The sequence below is a fragment of the Callithrix jacchus genome, chromosome 6, assembly GCF_049354715.1.
Source record: "Callithrix jacchus isolate 240 chromosome 6, calJac240_pri, whole genome shotgun sequence".
Lineage (NCBI taxonomy): Eukaryota > Metazoa > Chordata > Mammalia > Primates > Cebidae > Callithrix > Callithrix jacchus.
The window spans coordinates 10,605,674-10,632,981 of record NC_133507.1 but is presented as its reverse complement, the minus strand read 5'-3'; the positions used below and the strand labels follow the sequence as shown (position 1 = coordinate 10,632,981).

At 45.3% G+C, this 27,308-nt stretch overlaps 1 protein-coding gene across 1 annotated transcript in view; it reads right to left on the bottom strand.

The window, feature by feature from the left end:
* The window catches only part of IGF1R (insulin like growth factor 1 receptor), a 495,490-nt gene that overhangs the window by 412,142 nt on the left and 56,040 nt on the right, over nucleotides 1-27,308 (bottom strand). Inside the window, exon 3 of the mRNA XM_078375984.1 lies at nucleotides 2,738-2,856. The gene's annotated coding sequence lies outside the window, so the exon portion shown is untranslated. The remainder of the gene's footprint in view (nucleotides 1-2,737; nucleotides 2,857-27,308) is intronic.

The window sequence follows — 27,308 nt, the reverse complement described above, 5'->3', positions numbered from 1 at the left end:
ATGCATATCCTTGCCACAAACTGCTTTGAAGAAGATCGCTGAGCTGATTGCATGCTGAGATAATTATTCTGTATCACCACTTAGGGAACAAGATTTTTTGATAAATACTACAGTGTCAGTCTTTGTTAATAACTTGGGAGGGGAAAGACAGAATTCAATATAACTGAGGCAGGTTTTATTCTCTTGCCTGTTTTCCATGAACGAAGGCTGTGGGAAGCAGGTAGAGTCCTGGTTTATGAACTGTGCCTGCTCACCTGTCAAATCCCTAATCCCCGCATGAAGGTATACAGATGGTATTGGAGTGGAACATGAAACCTGTCTCCACCTGGGCAGTGCCCCGCCTATACTGTGCCCACTTTCCCTCCCAAAGACTCCCACTGGCGAATGGACAGGTGCTAGTATGTTGCTGAGTGCTGATGGGGGAAAGCCTCCCCCTGTCCCGGCTGTCTTGGATAATACAGAAGTTAAGGGTCTCAGGTGCTGGCAGGCCAGACGTCCCCACATCCTGGATATGGCAGCACAGGCTAATTTCTCAGTGCTCAGTGCTCGGCCCCACTGAGCCTGGATATGACCTCAGAATCCTCCTCGGCACTTTGCTATTAATCTCTTCATGCTTTACTTCTTTCTTTTTTTTTTTTTAGACAGGGTCTGTCTCTGTCATCCAGGCTGGAGTACAGTGGTACCACCATGGCTCACTGCAACCTCTGCCTCCTGAGCTCAAGTGATTCTCCCACCTCAGCCTCCCTAGTAGGTGCGACTACAGGCATGCGACTACCGGCTGATTTGTGTATTTTTTTTTTTTGGTAGAGACAAGGTTTTGCCACACTGCCCAAGCTAATCTCCAACTCCTGGGCTCATAAGATCTGCCTGCCTTGGCCTTCCAAAGTGCTGGGGTTATAGGCATGAACCACTGTGCCTGGACTCATTCTTTCAATGACTTAATAAATAAATACTTACTAGGAATCTATTCTATACAAATCACTGATATGACATAGAAAGATGGAAGGAAAGAGAGAGAAAGAAAAAAATACTGATGGATGAATGGTGCATAGAAACAATACTTTATGCTATAAAATAAAAGCACCAGGGCAATGGTTAGTGACTGGGAGGAGTAACTTTAGATATGGTAGTCAAGGAGAGCCTCTTTGAGGAGGTAACCTGAGGAAGAGTTATTTCAAAAGCTAGAGGGAAAAGCCAGACCAAAACAAGCAAACACACATAAAACAAAACAGGCTGGGCGGGGTGGCTCACACCTGTAATCCCAGCACTTTGGGAGGCCAAGGTGGGTGGATCACAGGTCAGGAGTTCAAGACCAGCCTGGCCAATATGGTGAAACCCTGTCTCTACCAAAAATACAAAAATTAGCCAGGCGTGGTGGCAGATGCCTGTAGCCCCAGCTACTAGGGAGGGTGAGGCAGAAGAATTGCTTGAAGCCAGGAGGCAGAGGTTGCAGTGAACTGAAATCATGCCACTCTCCTCTAGCCTGGGTGACAGAGCAAGACTGTCTCAGAAAACAGAAGCAAAACTAAAACAGTGTGTGCAGAGGCCTTGAGGCAGGAATGAATCTAACAGGATCCGAAACCCGGCCCAGAACATGGACCCAGTGACCCACCTTGGATATATGTACTTGGCATTTAATGGGGTCCTCCGCATGCCCACTAATTCCTGATGGCTAGGCTGGCACCTGAGCTGGACTCATTGGTCTGTAAACCCCACGTGGCTATTCATCCTCACCAAGGCAGCGTTTCTGATGAAGTTATAGCCGGATGGGATTTCATAGTCAACTTTAGTTTTAATGAGAGGTATGTGAGGAAGCAATATTGTGTAATGGCTAGGATTAGAAGATCTTGGTTGAGATCATAGCTCTTCTTACTAGTTTTCTGACCATGGACAAATGTTTTACACAGCCTATGCCTCAGTGTCCCCATGGAGGTAAATAAAGATAAAACTATCCATCTCACAGGGACAAAAACAAATCACTCAGTGGCTAAATTACCAAACAATTCATTCACCAAATATAGCAATTTACCAAAGCCTTGCATTAAACAATTTTTTAAATATTTTAAATGAATATAAATATTCTTCAAAATATATATCCTTATTATGTATTTGACATACATTCAGAATATTTAGAAATATAGCAAAGCATGTGTATAGCTCATTAATATATTCTTCATGAATATTACAGTTTAATTTAATAAATTAAAGGGAGTATTAGAAAACAATCTCTGCAGCTGGGTGCAGTTGCTCCAGCCTGTAATCCCAGCACTTTGGGAGGCCAAGGCAGGAGGATCAAGAGGTCAGGAGTTCAAGACCAGCCTGGCCAAGATGTTGAAACCCTGTCTCTACTACAAATACAAAAATTAGCTGGGCGAGGTGGCAGGCACCTATAGTCCCAGCTACTCAGGAGGCTGAGGCAGGACAATTGCTTAAACCTGGGGTGGAGTTTACAGTGAGCAGAGATTGCCGAACTGCACTCCAGCCTGGATAGAGTGAGACTCTGTCTCAAAAAGAAAGAAAGAAAATAATCTCCTCTATATGCTTCAATTATTTTTTAGCAATAATCATAACACAAAATGAATAACAAAAATAGCTAGAAAAGGGCTCACCCCTGTAACTTTGGGAGGCCAAGATGGGTGGATCACCTGAGGTCGGGAGTTCAAGACCAGGCTGACCAACATAGAAAAACCCTGTCTCTACTAAAAATAAAAAATTAGCTGGGTGTGGTGGCACATACCTGTAATCACAGCTACTCCAGAGACTGAGGCAGGAGAATCACTTGAACCCAGGAGGCGGAGGTTGCAGTGAGTCAAGATTGCACCACTGTGCTCCAGCCTGGCCAACTTGAGGGAAACTCTGTGTCCATAAAGAAAAAAGTTAGACAAGAAATGCAAACACTGGAAATTTGCTTATATTGAATCTTTATTTATATAATCTTGTCAATAAAATGAATAAAAATAAAAATTATCATGCAAAGAAAGGAAAAAAAATCCAGTTATTCAGTCAGTTTTATATTTACTAAAGATTAAACATTGATATGTTGGCTATCGTCTCATGTAATATTATTTTATGTAAATAATTGTTCAGTAACTAGTAAGGGAATTTTAATAAAAACCAAACCGTGTAAAAGGTACAGTTTAGTCAACTACTAATGTTGCAACAATTTTTAAAATTTTGGTCTTTAAAACAAACAATTAGAAAAAAATAAACTTAGGTGTCAAATTTAGTAAAATATTCTATGCGTGAACTAAAGTTTGCATTCATCTAACAAAAATATTACACCTTGAACTTCTCACTGTTTCACTGTTTTAGATTTTAAAACACAAATCAAAACACACAGTTACATAGAATGAGAGAACTGAATTCCATCAAGTTCCGTTTTCTTTCGCTATAATCAGTGTGCGATCAGTGTTTACTTTGATTCTACACTTTACAGGCAGGCATAAACAGTAGCACAGGACTGGAAATGCTAGCTGAGCCACTCCAAACTGTGGTGGTGACAAACATCTCAACAAACAAACCCTACAGGCTGAGTCCATCTGTGGAAGACTGGCTGGAATTAGGAGCTTTCTGAATTAAGTTATATGTAGAATGATAATGCTTATTAAAGGACACGTTATTAGAATGTGTTAATTTGAATCTTACATGTATATCACTCAAACTCAACAGTAGTCCCTGCTATTGTTTAGAACTTAAACCAAAAAATATTTGAGGAGGGAAGGTGACTTTTATCATTGATGTTATGTAGAACTGCCAGAGCATGGCACCGTAAAGAGAAGATCGACGTTTAGTTGGTTTTATTTTTCTTTTTAAATTATTGACAGTGTGCCCTGCTCCTGTCATACCTTCAGTATCTTACTGCATTTAGTAACCAGTGACACCATTACTCTTTATAATTTTGGTGTCTGCTGTAGTGGGTGTCACAGAGTCCTCTGTAGAGTGTCCAGGTGTACCTAGGAGGACTTCCTTGAAGAAGGGACTTTTTTCTTTCTTTCTTTTTTAATGAAACAGGGCTCTGTCACCTAGGCTGGGGTGCAGCGGTGCAATCATAGCTCATTGCAGCCTCGAACTCCTGGGCTCAGGTGATTCTCCCACTTCAGCCTCCTGAGTAGGTGGGACTATAGGTACATGCCCCTAATACCCAGCTAGCTTTTAAGTTTTTTTTTTTTTTTTTTGGTAAAGATGGGGGATCTTCCTATGCTGCCCAGGCTGGTCTCAAACCCTGGCTTCAAGCAATCCTTTAACCATGGTCTCCTAAGTTGCTAGGGCTGTAGGTGTGAGCCACTGCACCTGACTAAGAAGGAATTTTTAAAGAATGATTAAATATTATTTACATACCATAAAATTCGTCTCTTAAAGTGTTGCAGTGCAGTGGGTTTTAGCATTTTCACAGAGTTTTACAGCCATCAGCACTATCTAATTTCAGAACATTTTCATCAACTAAGAAAGAAACCCCATCCCCCTGAGCAGTCATTTTTCAAAACCCCTATCCCAGCCCCTGGGAACCACTGGTGTGCCTTCTGTGAAGAGAGGCTCTTGAGCTGAGACCAGAGGTGTGAACAGAAGTCAACCTGTCAGACAGTGAGGAAAGGCAGACAGCGGCATATCTAGCAGAGCAGAGGTGAAGGCAAGGGATTAACAGGGGACCTTCGTGGCCAGAGCACAGAATATGAAGGTGAGTGGCTTGAGCCACAGCCTGCCAGGGAAGACCTAGACCACAGGGACTTTGCTGGTTCTCCTAGTATCAAGGGGGCCCTGAGGTCTGATGCAGAGCCTTCCCTGAAATACATGCTCAGAAAACATGGAGGAGGCCAGGCGTGGTGGCTCACACCTGTAATCCCAGCACTTTGGGAGGCCGAGGTGGGCATATCACGAGGTCAGGAGTTTGAGACCAGCCTGTCCAATATGGTGAAACGCCATTTGTACCAAAAAAATACAAAACTTAGCTTGGCGTAGTGGCGCACACCTGTAGTCCCAGCTATTCAGGAGGCTGAGGCAGGAAAATTGCTTGAACCTGGGAGGCAGAGGTTGCAGTGAGCTAAGATCGTGCCACTGCACTCCAGACTGGGCAACAGAGCAAGAAAAAAAAAAAAAAAGAAAACATAGAGGGAACTACCCTGTAAACACATCTTTCATACTCTTTTAAAACATCATAAAGGATTGCTTTATTTTTATTTTTATATATATATTTATTTATTTTTACTTCTATTTTTTTGAGGCAGAGTCTGGCTCTGTTGCCCAAGCTGGAGTGCAGTGGCATGATCTCTGCTCACTGCAAGTGATTCTCCTGCCTCAGCCTCCTGAGTAGCTGGGACTACAGGGCTCTCTCCACCACTCCCAACTAATTTTTGTATTTTCAGTAGAGACTGGGTTTCATCATGTTGCCCAGGTTGGTCTTGAATTCCTGACCTCAAGTGATCCACCCATTTTGGCCTCCCTAAGTGCTGGGATTACAGGTGTAAGACACCATGCCCAGCTGGACTGCTTTATTTTAAATATTTACAACACAACATCAGAAATAGGAGAGACACATATGTGTGCTCCTGCCATCATGGTGTAATCTTACTGTCTTGTAGAAATCTGGCTTGGATATTTAGACTGCCCAAATAGCCGTGCTAAACCTGCAAATCAGCTGTAACTGATTTTCTCGGGAAACACCAAGTCCAAACTTGGAACTTCCTGTGGAGTTTTGAATGAGGGATGGAACTCAGATGAAAGATCTGGAGTGAGGAGTGGAGATTCAGAGCAAGTTCCTTCTCATGTGAATTTCTTCCTATTGCCTTTTTTCTTTCTTCTTTAATTTGGTTGCTTGTTTGGTTGTTTCTGTTGTTTTATTTGTTTGTTTTCTTGCTCTGTTGCCCAGGCTGGAGTGCAGTGGTGTGATTACAACTCACTACAGCCTCCAACTCCTGGGCTCAGGCAATCCTCCCACCTCAGCCTCTCAAGTAGCTGGAACTACAGGCTTACCACCTCCCCTGAATAATTTCTTTAGTTTTATAAAGACAGGGGTCTCGCTATTTGATATTTGAGGCCAGACTGGTCTTGAACTCCTGGCCTCAAATGATCCTCCTGCCTCAGCCTCTCAAAGTGCTAGGATTACAGGTATGAGCCACCACCACCGTGCCCAACCCTCTTTTTTAATTTGAAATTTAATCCATCTACTTGGTTCCTCTGGGAAGACTTTGGATTCCCCTCAGGGGACCAGAAGCAAACCGAAAGCCCCAGTTCTCAACCCACCCCTAGCTACTCTGTTCCACCCCACATCCCTATTACCAGTTTTATTAATTTCCTGTGTATTCTACTTGTGTTGTTTGTGCAAATACATGCCAACATGAATGTGCCATCTTATCTCTCCCTTTTCTTTTTTTCAGAAAAGATAGCATACTGTTCTAAAACTTGCTTTCTGAAACTTTTGGATTTTTCCAGGCTGATGAATAAAAGATGGTATCTCAGTGTAGTTCAAATGTGCATTCACTTCATCAAACATCTTTTATAAATTCAAGAGCCCAGCATGGGCAACGTAATGAGACCCTGTCTTTACAAAAAAATTTTTTTAATTAGCTGGGCATGGTGGTGCATACTGTAGTTCTATCTACTCAGGAGGCTGAGGCAGGAAGATTGCTTGAGCCCAGGGGTTCAAAGTTACAGTGAGCTGTGACGGAGCCACTGCACTCCAGCCTGGGCATGAAAACAAGACCCTGTCTCAAAAAATAAAATAAAATGACCAGGTGTGGTGGCTCCCGCCTGTAATCCCAGCACTTTGAGAGGCTGAAGCATGCAGATCACCTGTGGCCAGGAGTTTGAGATCAGCCTGGCCAAAATGGTGAAACTCTGTCTCTACTAAAAATGCAAAAAAATGAGTGGAGTGTTATGATGGGCGCCTGTAATCCTAGCTACTAGGAAGGCTGAGGCGGGAGAATCGCTTGAACCCGGGAGGTAGAGGTTGCAGTGAGCTGAGATCGCACCACTGCACTTCAACCCGAGTGAGACTCTCTCAAAAAAAAAGAAAGACCCATTCGTATTCCTCCCATCCAAGTACTAACCAGGCCTGACCCTGCTTAGCTTCCGAGATGAGACAAGATCGGACGCGTTCAGGGTGTTACGTCTGTAGACCAATTCATATTTCTTGTGTTGTGAACTCTCCATTCCAATCATTTGCCTCTTCTGTTGGGTTATTGGTTTTTCATATGTTCAATTTGTAGGAAGCATTTACATATTAAGAATGTATGAGTTGAAGATTTTTTTTCTCATTTACCTATCTTTTGATTTGACTTTGCTATGGTATTTTCCCCTCTCTGGAAGCTATTTATTTATTTATTTGAGATGGAATCTTACACTGTCATCCAGCCTGGAGTGCAGTGGTGTGATCTCAGCTCACTGCAACCTCCGCCTCCCAGGTTCAAGCCGTTCTCCTGCCTCAGTCTCCCGAGTAACTGGGATGACAGGCATGTACCACCACACCTGGCTAATTTTCTGTATTTTTAGTAGAGACGGGGTTTCACCATGTTAGCCAGGATGGTCTCGATCTCCCAACCTCGGCCTGCCAAAGTGCTGGGATTACAGGCATGAGCCATTGCGCCCAGCCTTATTTTTACATAATCAAATTTATTTTCTTATGGCTTCTGGATCTTTAAAATCATAGGCAGGCCTTTCTACACTAAAGTTTCAAATAAATTTGTTCATGCTTTCTTCCTATACGGTTAAAATTTTATTTTTCACATTTCAATTTCAATCCATTTGGAATTTATTCTTGGGTGCAGTGTGAGGCATGCATGCAGCTCTGTCTGCCTTCTTGATGGTTATCCGTTTGTCCTAGCACCCTGTATCCAAAATGTTAACATTTACCTCCTCTAAAATGAGACACCAGATACATTCCTGTATGTCTCTGGGTCTGTTTCTGGATTTTCTGTGGATACTTGGCCATTTCCTGTTTTAATTATGAAGGCTTTGTAGTATGTTCTATTTGCAGGGCAGTTTTCCCTCTCATATTTTTTCGCAGCTTTTCTGTCCAGTCTTTCTTGTTTGTTGCTTCCACGTAAATGAGAATCACCTTGTCTAAAGGCAGAGAAAGGCACAGGTATGTTTTTCCGGATTATGTCACACTCCTACAGGTTTTTATTGATTCATTCACCCCTTAGTTGCAGCTGTCTACACATAGGGGTGCTTCATGTGCTCTGTTGATCCCTTTTTCCTAACCAGATCCATCCCTTGAGCCCCATCTACACGTGTCTCCCCTACCCGCCTCTGCCTGCCATATTATCATATTCCAGGATCTCTGCAAAGCCTGCAGAGATAGAGACATTGCTCCTGCTGGGCTCCTGGGGTCCCCTCCATCACCCTCTCACTCCGAAGAGAGGATGATGGCTTCTGCTTTGCCACTGGGTAATGCAGCTTGATGAAATTGAGCACAGCAGACAGTGTGTGCGATGGAGTTGAAGGACTAACCCAGTGTAGAAACAGCATTTACAGGCCGAGCGTGGTGACTCTTGCCTATAATCTCAGCACTTTGGGAGGCCAAGGCGGGTGGATCAAGAGGTCAGGAGTTTGAGACCAGCCTGATCAACATGGTGAAACCCCATCTCTACTAAAAATAGAAAAATTAGCTGGGCGTGGTGGTACGTGCTTGTAATCCCAGCTACTCAGGAGGCTGAGGCAGGAGAATCGCTTGAACCTGGGAGGTGGAGCTTGCAGTGAACTGAGATCATGTCACTGCACTCCAGCCTGGGAGACAAAGTGAGACTCCATCTCGGGTTGGGGGGGGACAGCATTTACAGGCTGTCAGAATCAAAGCCCTGAGCAGAGAGGACACTAAAAGTTGATCAACAGTATCTCTCGTTTTGCTGCCCCCTTTGGGAAGGTGGGTGACACAGTCACATTCCACTTGAGACATTTCTCCCATTGGAGAACTAGACTTGGGAAAAGGAAAGAGCAGGGGTAGAGTCCTCCACTCCTTGGGTTTTCTGCCCCCTGGACCACCCCCTCACAATACAGGAGAGCCGAGCATAGATGCTGCTGGGAAGCTAGGATTGGAAATCCCAGGGTCCCCCCAAAATCACTGGTAAAAACAGGAAAAGACCTTCACCCTTCTCATTCCAAGGGAACAATGATACAGAATGTGATTTGAAAATCTTAACTAGCACAGGATGTGAAAAGGGAATTATTAAGAGCTCACAGTGGCCACATAAATCTTTTATAGCTGTGTTTTTGTTTTTTTTTTTTTTTTTTGAGACGGAGTTTTCACCGTTGTTACCCAGACTGGAATGCAATGGTGCGATCTCGGCTCACCGCAACCTCCGCCTCCTGGGTTCAGGCAATACTCCGCCTCAGCCTCCCGAGTAGCTGGGATTACAGGCACGCGCCACCATGCCCAGCTAATTTTTTGTATCTTTAGTAGAGACGGGGTTTCACCATGTTGACCAGGATGGTCTCAATCTCTTGACCTCGTGATCCACCCGCCTCGGCCTCCCAAAGTGCTGGGATTACAGGCTTGAGCCACCGCGCCCGGCTCTAGCTGTGTTCTTTTAACAACTATGCTTCTTTTTCTCTTTTCGGACATTCGCTTGGGTCTATAGAGACGGCGACACCCCAGGGATGGTGGCAGCTGAGAATCTAGGCAAGGAGCACCTGGTTACAGACATTCTCTGGGTTTTCTTTGGTTTGTCATGCAGGGCTGCTGCCTCAACAAGCATATTCTCAGAAGCCCTTGCAGGCAGCGTCTGGTTACCTTCGCCTCTTCATCCCCCAACTGCACACACACTTGGGAAGGGCTCACTGTATCATTCCTTTGATGGATCCATTGATGACAGCTCATTTTGGGTAGGTGTTTTCTTGACTCAGAAGGAATTCCATCAGTAATCCCATTTAAGGGAATTTATGTGGTCTGTTAGCTGCCAGCTTAGTTCAGAACCTTCTGCTCAGAAACATGTCCTGAGCCTGCAGCTATAAGTTAGCTCACGCTCTGGCAGATTTCCAGACGTCTGTGACATCACCTTCACCTGACAGCTCTGTGTTCTTCCTAGAGATCTTGCCACATTTCTCCAACTCCCCTTAAAGCTTGTTTTCAGAATTTTATGACACTCAAGTTCTTCATGGGAGTCGTTGGCTCAGAGCACGGGCCATCTGCCAAAGTCCGATCTCCTGATGGGGCAGGGATGCACAGGCCTCAGGAACATGGGGCAGGTGCTTTGCTGTCACCTGTGGAGACCTGTTGGTCTGCACTCATGAAGACATCATAATCGTCACTTGCAGTTTTAGTTTTCTGAATGGCTGAGACATTCAGAGTTCTCCCAGTGCTGCGCTCACAGGTAGTCCTGCCCATCTGGAAAATGGGGAAGGTGGGTGCAAGAGGGCTAAGCAGGGGAGCACCCCGGCTCTCTGTTGCCTTTTGCAAGCAAGAGGATAAAACAGCTGACATCTGTTTAGGGCGTGGGAATCCCATTACACTGAAAGCCTCAGATAAAGTAAACCAAAACATTTCATTAAAATTCATTTCCTTTTCTCACATCTTACTGAAAACAGAAAAATATTTCAACCTTGGCATAACCACTGAATTATTCATCTCAAAATTAAAAACAAAACACAAAACAAACCTTTGATGCAACACAGAGTGGATCCCCCTGTCCCGTGCTCCTTGCTGTTCCTGCCTCTGAAGTGAGGCTGGGTGGGGCCTGGTCTTCCACTGTGGCCAGCACCAAGGGGAACCATATTCTCTTGACCTTTCATGGGAGCAGCCTGATCACCAAGTGTGGGTCCTAGGACCGAAGATCACATGTTGTCATAACTCCTGGGACTGCAGAAGTGAGAGGGGCACTGGGAGCCTGGGGGGTGGGGGGACAGACCAGGGAGGGGCAGGCACCTGCCTTGGCAGAAGGCCTCTCACTGCTCTCAGAAGCCTAAGCCAGCCAGAGGGGAACTCAAGACCCACCCATAGTCCCATTACCAGGCAAATCTCCTGGGGCATCTTCCTGCGGCTGCCTCTGCTTTCCACCCTCCCTGGAGGCTGACACTGAAAGAGAGCTGGAGGCCTGAGCACTGAGTTCCCTCACTCACGCACATGCCCTCAGCGGAGCGAGTGGGGCTGATAGGGACGACGATGTCCTCTGGAAGCCCCTTCCTGAGTTGTTCATTTGGGGCTTATCTTCCATTTCAAGTTTCCTTGTGATGCTCATTTTAACCAAGTGGCACTTGCTTAGCAGTTTGGAGGAGAAGACCTGTTCCCCTATAGGTGTGGGCCTTTGGATCGCTGCCCTCTCCAGACCTGGCTGCTCCATCAGGTGGTGGCTCTTTCTCTGATCAGCCTCGACACCCTTAGTGCTCCTACTTCTACTGTGCCCTCTGGTGAGCAGGGGTTTTCTGCATCTGTGGTGACTGTATTTCTGAACCCATAATGAATCATGGGTATGAGAATTCTTGGGGTGTTCAAGTGAACAAATCTTTTATTTATTTATTTATTTGTTGAGTTGGAGTCTCACTCTGCTGCCAGGCTGGAGTGCAGTGGCGTCATATCGGCCCACAGCAATCTCTGTCTCCTGGGTTCAAGAAATTTCCCTGCCTCAGCACCCCAAGTAGCTGAGTAGCTGGGACTACAAGCATACACCATCATGCCTAGCTAACATTTTGTATTTTAGTAGAGATGGGGTTTCTTCACCATGTTGGCCAGGATGGTCTCGATCTCCTGACCTCGTAATCCACCTGCTTCAGCCTCCCAAAGTGCTGGGATTACAGGCATGAGCCACCGTGCTTGGCCTGTTTTTTTTTTTTTTCAAGACAGGGTTGCCCTTGGTCACTGAGGCTGGAGTTGAGTGGCACAATCATGGCTCACTGCAGCCTCAACCTCTGGGCTCAAGCCATCCTCCCACCTCAGCCTCCCCAGTAACTGGGACTACAGGCACATGCCACCATACCCAGCTAAATTTTTGTACTTTCTTTTTAAATGAGATGGGGTTTCACCATGTTGCCCAGGCTGGTCTTAAACACCTAGGCATAAGCAATCTGCCTGCCTTGGCCTCCCAGAGTGCTGGGGCTATGGTGGAAGCAGATCTTTGAAATCATGGCCACCTGAGAAGCCAGGGGCATGTGGCAGTTGTACTTCTGCCGGGTGTCCTGGGATCTTTCCAGCAGTGGGACTTCCCTTTGGGGTATAGTCAGACTAGTTGCATTTTACTTGTTTCTTAGGTTTCTTCCTCATGAAATTCATTTATTTCAGTTACCAGAAAGTACTTTGTAGTTAATGGTGGGGGCTTCTTACATTGATAGCCCAGAAACACTGGAAGATGTAAGTTAACCAGATGGCCCAGGCACAAAAACCATATCTACCCATTCTAAAGGGGGAGAGTGCTGAGAGCCCACCCTTTGCTTTGTTTCTGGGAAAAATATTGCCTCCTTCCCCTAAGAAACTGATCCGATTATTCAGTGTGACCATGAATGTTCATCCATCCTCAGGATACTCAACTCTATTTTATGTTTTGTGCAAATAAAGCCTAAGAATCGGTGAGAGGTTCTGGCTTCTGCTAAAATACTCACTCACTGGTTGTAAACTCTTTTGTAAGAGGAGGATCCTTTTCTCTTCTTCTTCTTTTTTTTTTTTCTTTTTCTTTTTCATACGGAGTCTCATTCTGTCACCCAGGCTGGAGTGCAGTGGTGTGATCTTGGCACATTGCAACCTCTGCCTTCTAGTTCAAGCAATTCTCCTGCCTCAGCCTCCTGAGTAGCTGGGTTACAGGCGCATGCCATCACGCCCGGCTAATTTTTGTATTTTTAGTAGAGACGGGGATTCACTATGTTGGTCAGGCTGGTCTTGAACTTTCAACCTCATGATCCACCCACCTTGGCCTCCCAAATTTCTGGGATTATAGGCAAGAGGAGGATTCTTAAAGTGAATGTGTGGTTCTTGGATACTGGTATCAACACTAGCTGTGTTGGCAGCAGAACTTGGGGGTTTTCAAGGAAAGAAACCTGGGGCAACAAAGGGAGGGTAGATGGGCAGAGTGGGGGTAAGTGGGGTAGAGTTGGAATCAGGAAGGCCAAGATGAAGATGGACCAAGAGGTGGGACTAGCTGAGCAGCCCAGGTCTGCATGGCTGGGGCAAGGCTGGCTCAATCTCAGCTCACTGCAACTTTCATCTCCTGGGTTCAAGGGATTCTCCTGGCTCAGCCTCCCAAGTAGCTGGGATTTCAGGTGCCTGCCCCCATGCCCAGCTGATTTTTGTATTTTTAGTAGAGACAAGTTTTCACCTTGTTGTCCAGGATGGCCTCGGTCACTTGACCTTAAGTGATCCACCTGTCTCAGCTCACAAAATGTTAGAATTACAGGCATGAGCCACTGCGCGCAGGCTCTTGAACATGTATCTTTGTGTAAGTGGTTTATTTAAATACTTACAAGAGTCTCTAATGGGCTCGACCTACATGGGGGAAAGATGCCCATCGTGGAGGAACCCTTACATTGGACTTTTTTTGAATCACTGTCACACCAGGGTGGAGTGCACTAGCATGATCGTGACTCACTGCAGCCTTGACCTCCCAGGCTAAGGTGATCCTCCCACCTCAGCCTCCCAAGTAACTGGGACCACAGGTACACACCACCACAGCCAGCTAGTTTTTGTATTCTTTGTAGAAATGGGGTTTCTCCATGTTGCCCAGGCTGGCCTTGAGCTCTTGGGCTCAAGCAATCTGCCCACTTTGGCCTCCCAAAACCTGAAGCCATGCCAGGCTGCCATGTCAAAATACCACAAACTGGTTGAATAAAATGTTGAACATTTATTGTCTCACGCTTATAGAGTCAGAAGTCTGAGATTAATGTGTCAGTAGGGTTGGGTCCACGCATTTGGACTCATATTTCCTTCTGGAGGCTGTGCAAGAGAATCTGTTCCATGCCCATCTCCTAACTGCTGCCAATCTTTGGCATTCCTTGGCCGGCAGATGCACTGCCTGGGTACCTGCCTTCATCTTCACATGACATACTCCCTGTATATGTGTCTGTGTCCAAATGTCCCTTTTATAAGGTCACCTGTCATGCTGGATTAGGGGCCTACCCTACTCCACTGTGACCTCCTCTTAATTTAACTAATTACATCTGCAATGACTGTTTCCTAATGAAGTCACATTCTTAGGCACTAGGGTGTTGGATACTGAAATGTTAGGGTTAGGACTTCAACTTAGGAATTTGGAGTGTGAGCGACACAATTCAACCCATAACACCAGGTCCAAAGAGTGAGTCAAAGCCTGGACGGCACCTGGGCAGTCAGGCAGGAAGAGAGTCTGGGGTGAGAGTGAGGAAGCAGTAAGGACGCTGGGGTCCTCAGGTGCTGAAGGATTAAGAAACGAAGAGGGAGGGCCGGGAGCAGTGGCTCACGCCTGTAATCCCAGCACTTTGGGAGGCCAAGGCGGGTGGATCACAAAGTCAAGAGATCGAGACCATCCTGGTCAACATGGTGAAACCCCGTCTCTACTAAAAATACAAAAAGATTAGCTGGACATGGTGGCGCGTGCCTGTAATCCCAGCTACTCAGGAGGCTGAGGCAGGAGAATTGCCTGAACCCGGGAGGCGGAGGTTGCGGTGAGCCGAGATCACACCATTGCACTCCAGCCTGGGTAACAAGAGCAAAACTCCATCTCAAAAAAAAAAAAAAAAAAAGTAAGAAACGAAGAGGGAGGGGCTGGGGCATGCATGAAGCCTGGCTTTTGGCTCGGAGCTCCTGAATGGTTTGGGGATGCAGGGCCCCTCCTAGGTGACTTAGCTTCAGCCCCAGAGGTAGCTCAGGTTCCCACATACTCCCTGATGGATGGCAGGCATTTGGAAGTGGGGTGCTCAAACTGTGGGGAGTAGCATGCATGGGGCCAGTGGTGAGGCCATCAGGCCTCAGTAATACTGAGAGAATAAACCGCCCATCACTCCGCAGTCCTGACCCAGAACTATGTCTCAGGTCCCAGTTCTGCCTTTTAAACCAGGGGGTTCTATCAACTCCCTAAACACTTAGCAGCCATAAAAACCGAGCCTTGTCTAGGCTGTCAGTGACTGTGGCAGCAACTTTGAGTTGCCTTCCCAGGCTCAATTGATCCTCCCACCTCAGCCTTCCGAGTAACTTGGATCACAGGTGCACACCACCACACCCAGTTGGTTTTGATATTTTTTGTAGAGATGAGGTTTCTCCATGTTGCTCAGCCTGGTCTTAAACTCCTGGGCTCAAGCGATCTCCCCACCTTGGCCTCCCAAAGTGCTGGAATTACAGGTATGAGCCACCATGCCCAGTTCTGCGTTGAACTCTTCTTCTTCTTTTTTCTTTTTTAAATACAGAGTCTCGCTCTGTTACCCAGGCTGGAGTGCAATAACGTGATCTAGGCTCACTGTACCCTTTGCCTCCTGGGTTCAAGCAATTCTCTTACTTTTGGAAGAGATTGTAGCTCTCTTGCTTCATTCTCACACACCTCTGGAGCCCTTGGTCTCAGAATCCCAGCCCTGACGCTCGTGTAACTTGTCCAAATAATCTAACCTCTTTGTACTGTTTCCTTGTCTTTAAAAAGAGGACAGTGACGGCACCACCCACACGGCACGGTTGCAAGGATTTAGTGAGTTAAAGTGCATGTGTAGTACATAGAGCAGAGTGTGTAGAAGTATCCAGTGAACTGTTATTATCATATGAAGAGACTATTTGGTTGATCTCATCTCCCCTTATGGAGAGAAAGTTCCTTGGGGCTTGAAACCTTGCCTGTATACCAGTTACAAACTCCCTTTTGCTGTGAAACCCAGTCCTTGGGATGCTCAGTCAGATCCTGTGGACTTATTGGCTGGTTCGCTCACGCGGAAACCAGGTAGGGTGTGACCTATCTCCGGGTGAGTAAACCTTTGGGCACCTGAGCAGCATTTGAGTCTCAGGCACCACCTCTAAATGGATGGAACCCTGTGTCTATGCCCATCACGTTGGTCTGGTCTCTCATCAGAAAGAAATCTTGCTGTCAGATGATCACCCATCCTCCCATAGTCCATTTTATTTTATTTTTTTAAGACAGGGTCTCACTCTGTCACCCAGGCTGAAGTGCAATGACATGATCATGGCTCACTGTAACCTCGACTTCCCAGGCTCAAGCAATTCTCCCACATTAGTCTCCCAGGTAACTGGAACTACAGGCATGCACCACCATACCTGGTTAATTCTAATTTTGTGTGTGTGTGTGTGTGTGTGTGCGTGTGTAGAGAAGGGGTTTACCTGTGTTGCCCAGGCTCGTGTTGAACTCCTGGGCTCAAGCGATCCTCCTGCTCTGGCCTCCCAAAACTGTTGGGATCACAGGCATGAGCCGCTGCACCTGGTCCCCCAGAGTCTAGAGGATGTTTTTAAATGTACCTGTTGAATATTTATCAGCTCAAACGGAGTTTGCCTGAGATGTGCATCTGGGGTCCACCCTCTTTGGCGCTGTCCCTCATTTTCCTCCTCCATCATTCTCCCAAACTCTCTCTGTTAACCCCAAAACCCCACCACCCCTCCCTAACAAAGGATTCCCAGCTCAAGGCTGATTGGAACTGTCGAATTTTCCTCCTGCAGAAATTGTGGGGAGGTGGCTTCAGAGGCCCATGAGCAGAACCCTGCCCAGACACATAAAACTTTCTTTGGCTGGTACCAACCCCTCTATTTCAGGCTCTGGTCCAAGTATGTTATGCAAGTCTCTACCTCTTCTAGCTGAAGCCAACCTCCCAGGAAAGGGATGCGGGAGGAAGCTATCCTGCCTGGGGTGTGGATAACGCTACCACCAGAGTCTCCCGTAATCTCAACTCCATGACATGCAGCCGCATGAACTAGGTAGGTATCTCCATGCGCAAGGTGTGGTCAGTACTCTGTGAATAACAGGTGTCCTGCCTGCCCCATCTCCTGTCTTCCTGGAGCCTGCCCTTACCCAGTGAGTCCCTGGAGAGAACATTCTGGCATCTCGTTGTGAGCTGTCACAGACATGGCTTTCTTTCAGTTCCCAAGATGATGGGATGCCACTGCTGGCTGCCCCCAAAAATCTTGGGAACAGGACAGGCTTGGCTGTCCCAGAGGAAGAGGCTGGCATTGGGCTAGGGGACTCAGGAGAGAAGATGAGCTCACTCTGCCCCGCTCGGTGCCTCCTGTACGCAGACCAGGTCATCACAGGGACCTGCCTCCGCATTTGCATCCTCCATGCGTATTTTCCCAGCACATGCAGCGTCGGGAACTTGAACATCCCTCTGCTTTTCCTGATGTGAGACCCATCAGCCCCGCATTAGGAAGGAGCCTGAACATTTGAAGAAGCTTTCCCATCACCTGTGAGCGACATGCATGCTGCTGCTTCTCCTTCAGAAGGAGACATGGCCAAATCTCCCTGCTGTTTCCTCAAAGTGGGACGATTCGATTTTTTCTGACAATACCAGATGATCGTATCTTCCCAGGTTTTGTCATCTTTGAGGACTACTTGATATCTAGCTATAAGTCAAACAAAACCCGATTTAACTGAGCACTAACCAGCCATCACGTATCCCTGAAGATGAACCTGCTTTATCCTTTTTGCAGCCTCTGGCGGAGCCAAGAAACAAAGAGTTCAGGAAAACAAAAAACACTAGAAATGGCACCAACACACGTCCACACATCGTTAAACCCAAACGTGACCAGCTTGCCTACAAGTGTCATCCTCCTCTCTTAACAGGCACCCACTCGAACTTTCATTAACCTGGTAGCTGAATAGCAGCTTGTCTAAGTGAGGTGCAGGGATTTTGTCAAAGCGTGCCTTAGTGTAATAGGCAGGGCCACCTACCACGAACTTCTCTCTGTGACTTCATTCTCCAGCAGTGCTGAAGGATAAATAAACTTGTTTACGAGGATCAGAATGGCCACGCTAATGAAGTCTTATTCGTGTCACCACAATGACAAGTAATTTGTGCACAGTTGAACTGGGAGAGTGGACAAAATGACCAGAGAGATTGTATTTTGGTTCTGAAGTTTCCATACTGATGTCTTGGGCCACTATTCGCCTATTTCTTTTGATTGTGTGTCCATGCTAGAGAAAAACCTTGTTACCGTGCCCAGTGTGGTCAGTGAAATTACACTGTATGCAATGGAAGAGAAGTGAAATAAGAAGCATTGATGCATGTACCCATGGGCGTAACCCTGGTGGCCAGTATGTGGTTCTCATGAAAGGAATGCATGAATATGAGGACCCTAATTATTGCTTTCAACTGACAAAGTATGGTGAATACATAGAGGCTGTTTCTGTACAATGGCTGTGTCCCAAAGCAGCTTTAGGAATAAATATAGAAATTCTTGTGTACACCGTATTGCATGGAAAGTCTGCAAAAAAAAGCAAGACAGTTCGTTAAGACCTAGTTAAGTGGAGCTGGGGGACAATTAATGTTTGTTTGTTTTTGTTGTTCCCTGGTAGAGGTCAACAAACTACAGACTCTGGGTCAAATCTGACCCACTGCTGCTTTTGTAAATAACATATACACCATGGAATACTATGCAGCCGTAAAAAATGATAAGTTCATATCCTTTGTAGGGACACGGATGAATCTGGAAACCATCATTCTCAGCAAACTGACCCAAGATCAGAAAACCAAACACTGAATGTTCTCACTCATAAGTGGGTGTTGAACAATGAGAAGTGGACACAGGGAGGGGAACATCACACACTGGGGTATGCTGGGGGTGGAGGGCTAGGGGAGGGACAGCAGGGTGGAGGGAGGTTGAGGAGGGATAACACTGGGAGAAATGCCTGATGTAGGTGATGGGGGGATGGAAGCAGCAAACCACCATGGCATGTGTGTACCTATGCAACAATCCTGCAAGATCTGCACGTGTATCCCAGGACTTAAAAGTACAATTAAAAAATAGTAATAATAAATAAATAAATAAATGAAACTTTATTGGAAAAAAGCCACATTCGTGGCCAGGCATGGTGGCTCATGTCTGTAATCCTAGCACTTTGAGAGGCCAAGGCGGGCAGATCACGAGGTCAGGAGATTGAGACCATCCTGGCTAACACAGTGAAACCCTGTCTCTACTAAAAATACAAAAAATTAGCCGGTGTGGTGACATGTGCCTGTAGTCCCAGCTACTTGGGAGGCTGAGGCAGGAGAATCGCTTGAATCTGGTAGGCAGAGGTTGCAGTAAGCCAAGACCCCACCACTGCACTCCAGCCTGGACGACAGAGTGAGACTCCTTTAAAAAAAAAAAAAAAAGCCACATTCGTGTTATGTGTTGTCTGTGGCTGCTTTTGTGATATTGAGACAGAGTTGAGTAGTTGCGACAGAGAACATATGGATCCACAAGACCTAAATTATTTTATTTATTTATGCATTTAATTTATTATTATTATTATTTTGAAACAGAGTCTCATTCTTGTCACCCAGGCTGGAGTGCAATGGCGCGATCTTGGCTCACTGCAACCTCCGCTTCCCAGATTCAAACAACTCTCCTGCCTCAGCCTCCTGAGTAGCTGGGATTACAGGCACCCGCCATCATGCCCAGCTAATTTTTGTTTTTTTTTTTCAGTAGAGACAGGTTGTCACCATGTTTGCCAGGCTGGTCTCAAACTCAGCCTGACTTCACGTTATCCACCCGCCTTGGCCTCACGAAGTGCTGGGATTGCAGGTGTGAGCTACCACGCCCGGCCCAAGAGCTAAATTATTTACTATTTGGCCTTTTACAGAAAAACTTCACAAGCCCCTGTTCTTTTGGAAATACTTATTTCAGAGAAGATTCCTTCATGTGCAGTTAGTGTGGTGATGGGCGGATGGAATGGGGAAAGAAAAAGTCCCAAGATCATGGGAAGGAAGAAAGAGTATTAGAGCATGGGCAGAGGAAACGGAGGCCTTCGATTAGGTGGGCTCCAAAGTGAACAGGGAGAGGACAGGGCTCCGGGGGCTGCGACTCCGCTCTCTGAGAAGCAGTCTATGTGGAGTAAAAGCCTAAATGGAAATGCTCAGGTACAAAGGGAAATGACCATAGAGGTATTAAACATTTTATCAGCTCATGGGGTCTCTGACTCACAAATAAATCATGTCAAAGTCAGAAGCCTTCAGTAGAGCAAAACATTTCTCTGGAAGCTCAACTGTGGAAGGGAAGGATCCCGACTTCCTCTTGCAGTCGGGTTCTCTGGCTTTTAAAGCTGGGTCTGGAGCCCTTCACCCACATTTGTACTGTGCTGCAAACAGAGAAAAGAAGCATGGAGAATTTTTCTCCTGCCACAGGGCTCTATTGCTCAATAGAGTTGATGACATTAGGCCGTGCCTACCTGTTTAACAATTCTGAATCTGGATTCAGTAGCCTAGTGTTTATAAGGAAGGTACTGGATATGGATTTTACTGGAGATGGGGATCTTTCAATCCCAAAGGTAAGGCTGTGAGATTGCTCTGAGTAGACACTAAATAATGAGACTATTAATACAATAATAGCTCCTTAGCCCAGATAGCCCAATGTCTGGGCCTTCTTTTTCTTTTCTTTTCTTTTTTTTTTTTTTTTTTTTTTGAGACACAGTTTCGCACTTGTTACCCAAGCTGGAGGGCAATGGTGTGATCTCAGCTCACTGCAACCTCCGCCTCCCGGGTTCAGGTGATTCTCTCGCCTCAGCAGCTGGCATTACAGGCACCCACCACCACACCTGGCTAAGTTTTTGTATTTTTAGTAGAGACAGGGTTTCAACATGTTGGGCAGGCTGGTCTTGAACTCCTGACCTCGGGTGATCCACCCGCCTCAGCCTCCCAAATTGCTGGAATTACAGGCATAAGCCACTGCACCCGGCCTGTTTGAGCCTTCTTAGTCATGCAAAAGGTGACGTTTAGTCCAAAAAATCCTAGCAGAACTTTTCTTGCTGCCTTCCCTTTCTGCTTTCTTGGTGAGAAGAGGGCCTGTGTACACAACCAGGCAGTCTGGCTCCAGAGTCTGCACTTTAAAAACATTTTTTAGTGGACCTCAGGTTCATAGAATTAGATTAATTACAATCCTGGTGCATGACACACTCCCTCATGCATGGGCTGTCTTTTACTTATTTACTCAGTGAAGTTACAAATCATTTAAAATACACACACGCACACACACATATAATTTTAGTGTAGGCTCCCACAGAAGCAGACTCTGAGACAGAGATTTGAGTGCAGGTAGTTTACTTGGGAGGTGAAGGGAAATCAGCAAGAAAGGGGGAAGTGAGACAGAAAAAAGAAGGCAGCAAATACAGAGTACATTCCTCTGGAGTAGCCACAGGGGGCAACTGGAACTTAGTCCTGTGGGCAAACTCTGGGAACCATATGCTTCAGAATTGCCCAGTGTAGCCCAGGGGTGAGGGAGCGGGGGTATTTATACACCAACTCCAGTCTTTTCCTGGTTGACAGATTCTGGGGAGTGAAGGGAGAACCTTCATGGACAAAGATGCAGATCCCAGTAGTTTGGGGTCATCTGGGGTACATGAAAAAGTGGAATCCAAAGCAGTGCTTTTTAATCTTTTTTAATGAAATCATTGCCACCCTTAAGTAGCTTTTTTTTTTTGAGATGGAGTCTCACTCTGTTGCCCAGGTTGAAGTGCAGTGGCATGATCTCAGCTCACCGCAACCTCCACCTCCCTGCAACCTCCACCTCCCAGATTTCACATGATTCTCCTTCCTCAGCCACCTGAGTAGGTGGGACTGTAGGCACGCACCACCATGCTGGCTAATTTTTGTATTTTTAGTAGAGACGGGGTTTCACCATGTTGGCCAGGCTGGTCTTGAACTTCTGACCTCAGGTGATCCGCCCAAAGTGCTGGGATTACAGGTATGCGCCACCACGCCCGGTCCCTAAGTAGCTTTTTTGAACATTTTTTTCCTAATTGCTTCTCCACTCCCCATGAAATTTTAGTGCCACAGATAGATCTGTTTATGTACCGTGTCTCTTTGGAGGGATCCAAAACATTAAAATATGTAGATTTTTTTGGTCCATACCACCTCACCTCTGGATTGAATTTTTTTTTTTTTTTTTTTTTTTTAGATGGAGTCTCACTCTCACCTAGGTTGGAGTGCAATGGCATGATCTGGGTTCACTGCAACCTCCGCCTCCCAAATTCAAGTGATTCTCCTACCTCAGCTTCCCAAGTAGCTGGGGTTATAGGCACCTGCCATGATGCCTGACTAATTTTTGCATTTTTAGTAGAGATGAGGTTTTACCATGTTAGGCTGGTCTTGAACTCCTGACCTCAGGTGATCTGCCCACCTCAGCTTCCCAAAGTGCTGGGATTACAGACATAAGCCAGGCACCTCATCTGGCCAATTTTTTTCCCTTTTAGCAGTGTTGCCCCTGTCGAGGAGGTATGGCCCTCGTACCATGGGCAGAACAGAACCTGATGCATGTATATAGCAGGCCCCAGACCACCCTGCCCTTATATCTCTATACCTGCTATTTGAGGCAACTAATTGGTGCCTCAGTTGTGAATCCACAGGAGCAGAAAGAAAAACACACCACATCAGTTTATTCTTCTAGTCTATGGGGTCTGGGGGTAGGAGATGGGAGAGGTGGGGCGGGTGGAAGTAAATGGTTATCTGTGATCATCTCTTAGAGCAGAAATGAAGCTGTGGTTTTTGTCATTTTTCATGGATTCCTATGCATTTTGATTTCCCCAAAAGGAGCCCCAGCACAAAGCAATGAGGCCCCGCTTGGTATTTTGCTGCTGTTGAAATCAGATGCTAGAGAGGATGTGAACATCCCTCTCTGCGCCTGAGTCCCACCACAATCTCGCACCAGTGTCAAGCTAGCTTCTCATGTTCCCGAGTTGAAAACAGATGGTGGCTGACACCTTTCTCAGTAATCCTGGAAACCCACCAGTCTACCCACTGAGGCACGAAAAAAAAAAATAATAAGGGATCCAAAAATGTGGTGTAGAAAGAAAAATGACTGAAGTAGGATGAACCCGAGAGAAGCCTGTCCTGCTCAGCGCGATGGAGCAGTGTTCTCTAAGTGTTCTCACAAGCCAGAAATTTGGGAGCAGGGGCAGGTGACTTGCAATCCCATAGGCAGGATATGTCGCCGTAGCCAGGAGGCTGGAAACAAGCAGCATTCCGACCAAGCTTGGGCACTGGGAAACCCTTTCACCCAAAGATGCTGGAGATGAGCTAGAGCAATGCATTCCAAATTTTTCTGCTTGCCTTAAAGCAACAGAATTTCTTCCAGGTTCTAAATGGAAGCTTAAGTTGTGAAAACTGGATCATAGAAAAAGTGAAGAGAAGAAAAGGAAAATTAATGCAATATGGCATACCTACATTTCCCTTGAGAAAGCAAAACCCACCACAAACCTAATCCACACTTAAGCACTGAAGACCAAGCAAGGAAATTTTCCAGGCTTGTTAGGATAGAAAAAGGTCTAAGCAAAGAATGTCTTTGAGGGGAAAGGAAAATCTCAGCTTTAATCATGAAGCAATACCTTGGTAAGATGTATATAATTGTCTTTACGCTTAATGATTTCAGATCTTTTTAAATAAATAGGGCAACGGCTGTAGCATATAATCCAAGAGCCTATGCCAAATTCTTTCCCTCTTCTATTTACCTTAAGACACAATAGCTACAGTACATTTGTCCTACAAGAAACTCATCTTTCAGCCTCATAAGAATTTGGTGGCTGACCACCTAAAGATTCCTAGCAATGAAACAACTGTGACAGAGTTGCTCTAACTTTTTAGTTTCCATAAATTCATTAGAACATTAGATACCCTTACAGGAACAGGAGAGAAACCTAGAATATAGAACATACTATTGTTTTAGGTCAAATGAAATGTTTATATATATATATATATATGTAGTTACTTGCCCAGGCTAGAGTACATGGCACGATTTTCATTCACTGCAACTTTTGCTTCCCAGGTTCAAGCGATTCTCCTGCCTCAACCTCCCTAGTAGCTGGGAGCACAGGTGCCTGCCACCACGCCTGGCTAATTTTTGTATTTTTGTACTTTCTTTTTTTTAGACAGAGTTTTCCTCTGTCACCAGGCTGGACTGCAGTGGCACGATCTCAGCTTGCTGCAGCCTCCAGCTCCCTGGTTCAAGTGATTCTCCTGCCTCAGCCTCCCAAGTGGCTGGGATTACAGTCACAGGCCACCATGTCCAGCTAATTTTTTGTATTTTTAGTAGAGACAGGGTTTCACCATATTGGTCAGGCTGGTCTTGAACTCCTGACCTCATGATCCACCCACCTCAGCCTCCCAAAGTGCTGGTGTGAGCCAATGTGCCCGGCCAAGAAATTAGCTTTTACTACTATCTAATATGTCAATAATGTCACTGCTCTCTTTTGGTCAAACATCTCTGGTGTGTAAGGTACCAGGAATCCTGAGGAAAGAGAGGGAGGTCTCATTATAATACGTTGCTGGCCGGGCGTGGTGGCTCAAGCCTGTAATCCCAGCACTTTGGGAGGCCGAGGCGGGTGGATTACAAGGTGAAGAGATCGAGACCATCCTGGTCAACATGGTGAAACCCCATCTCTACTAAAAATACAAAAAATTAGCTGGGCATGGTGGTGCGTGCCTGTAATCCCAGCTACTCAGGAGGCTGAGGCAGGAGAATTGCCTGAACCCAGGAGGCGGAGGTGGCGGTGAGCAGAGATCACGCCATTGCACTCCAGCCTGGGTAATGGGAGCGAAACTCCGTCTCAAAAAGCAAACAACAACAACAAAAAAAAACATTGCTGTCTGTCTGAATATGAAATAAAGCAGCTCCACAAATTATAGTACTTAGTTTTAAGTAAACTAACTCTAACAAAATGGACAAGTGCAATCTTTGATGTATAAGTGATGAACTAGGTTACTCAGAGTAACTCCCTGCTGAAAACAATAGAAAAGCTGGACACAATATTTTTTTTAAAAATGTTCTTAAAATATCAAGGAATTGGCAATATAGTTAGAAATTCCTAGGTAATTGACGATTGATGGAAAATTGAGAAGCTTAAGATCCCTTGTTCTCAAGGCACTTGCTGATCTGGGCACATAGAAATATTAATTTTACAGGCTTTTGGGGAAAGGGAAATGGAAATCAAAACCATAAGAAGCCATCTCCCAAATAAGCTGGGACCTCAAAGGGATACACTTTCTAGGTATACGTGATCCAGAAGTGAACCAATGCTTGAATGGATTTGAAGCCCAAAGTATCACCATTTGGGAGTACCAAACCCCTGCTTGCTGTGAACCTCATCTGAAAGAAACTCAAACTGCAGTGCTTTGAGGTACTCCAGCAGAAACAAACACAAATCCTCTTGTGATAATACTTCCTTCTAGATCCCAAATTATTCTTACAAATATTTTTAGTGACAAAAAGCATCATACACTAATCAAGCACACAGGAAAATAGGCACTGTGAATGAGAAAATAAGAAACAATACAAAATAGAAACATGTAAAGACTTCATATTTCAGAACTGTCAAACACAGATCATAAATAAATATGCTTCCTGTGTTTTGTGTTTAAAGATTAAAGGCTAGGCACGGTGGCTCACACCTGTTATCCTAGCACTTTGGGAGGCTGAAGCAGGCAGATCACAAGGTCAGGGGTTTGAGACCAGCTGACCAACATGGCAAAAGCCCATCTCTACTAAAAATACAAATATTAGTTGGGTATGGTGGCACATGCCTATAATCCCAGTTACTTGGGAGGCTGAGGCAGGAGAATCACTTGAACCTGGGAGGTGGAGCTTGCAGTGAGCTGAGATCATGCCACTGTACCCCAGCCTCAGAGACAGAGCAAGACTCCCTCTCAAAAACAGAAAAAGTAAAAGAAAAAAGGATTAAAGACAGCCTTAAAAATGTATACAGATACAGGGAACAGGAAACTATAAAGTGTGATAGAAGATTTGAAAAAGAACTAAGTAAAATTTCTACTAATGAAGAGTTCAAGAATTGAAATGAAGAACTCAGTGAATGCATATAAAAACCTACTAGACAGAGCCAAAGAAAGAATTTAATAAGATGGAAGATATGCTGGAAGACATTTTCTAGAATACAGCACAAAAATATGAAACATACAGAATTTACAAGACATGGAAGATAAAGAGAGAAGATCTAACATATATTTAAGCAGAGTCCCTGAAGAGAGAATAGAGAGAATGATACAGAGGCATTATGTAAAAAGATTGTGGCTGATAATTCAATAATGAATCATTCTATAATGAATTTAACAATGAATTCAAAGCAAAATAAATAAACAAAAATCTAGATATATTGTAGTGAAATGTCAGCACACCTAAAACAAATAGAAACTCATAAAGGAGTCAGAGTAAAAAGATGTACTTCCTTCAATGGAGTGACAGACTGACAGCTGACTTACCAGCTGTAACAAAGGAAGTCATAAGATAGTTACGGTATCTTCAGCAGAATGAAAAAAATGGCTACTAACCAAGGATTCTATACTTAGAGACAACATTTTTCAAGTATAAAAGCAAAACAGGGCTGGACGCGGTGGCTCATGCCTGTAATCCCAGCACTTTGGGAGGCCGAGGCGGGTGGATCACGAGGTCAAGAGATCGAGACCATCCTGGTCAACATGGTGAAACCCCGTCTCTACTAAAAATACAAAAAATTAGCTGGGCACGGTGGCGCATGCCTGTAATCCCAGCTACTCAGGAGGCTGAGGCAGGAGAATTGCCTGAACCCAGGAGGCGGAGGTTGCGGTGAGCCGAGATCACGCCATTGCACTCCAGCCTGGGTAACGAGAGCGAAACTCCGTCTCAAAAAAAAAAAAAACCTAAAATACAAATGGATAATATGTGGACAAACCACTGATAACCTCAAGATCTTTATGATTTTGGAATCTGTGTGGAAAGGGGAAAAAGGAGGCAATAGAGTGGCGTTCATTATACTTGAGACTAGCAGAACCCCAGCAGAATTTTCTGGAAAACATTGAGAACCAATTGAGAATAGTAGTTGAATCTGAGAGGGGCAGATACTGGGCGATGATATATACAGATCATTAACTCTAAAAGCTAATCGTCTAGGGCTTCCTTCTAGGTCACAGTTGCAATGAGGGGAAAGTGCTGGGAGTGTAATTAAAAGCGAGCAGGATGAAGACAATATAGATGAAGGAAAGAGAAGGTCCAGCTCAAAATAGAAGGGACCTGAGACAGGAAATCTCAGAAAGTAAGCCGTCGTATTTTTGACACTGCACAAAGACAACAGAAGACACTTTATGATGTTAGAAAATTTTCCTGAACCCCACTTCACTCTAAAGTCAAGAATATGAATTTCATCTAAAACTAAGGTCAAATTCTGTACAAAGTTAGAATTTTTTTTTTCTTGGAGACAGTTTCGATCTTGTTGCCCAGGCTGGAGTGCGAAGGCACAATCCTGGGTCACCGAAACCTCTGC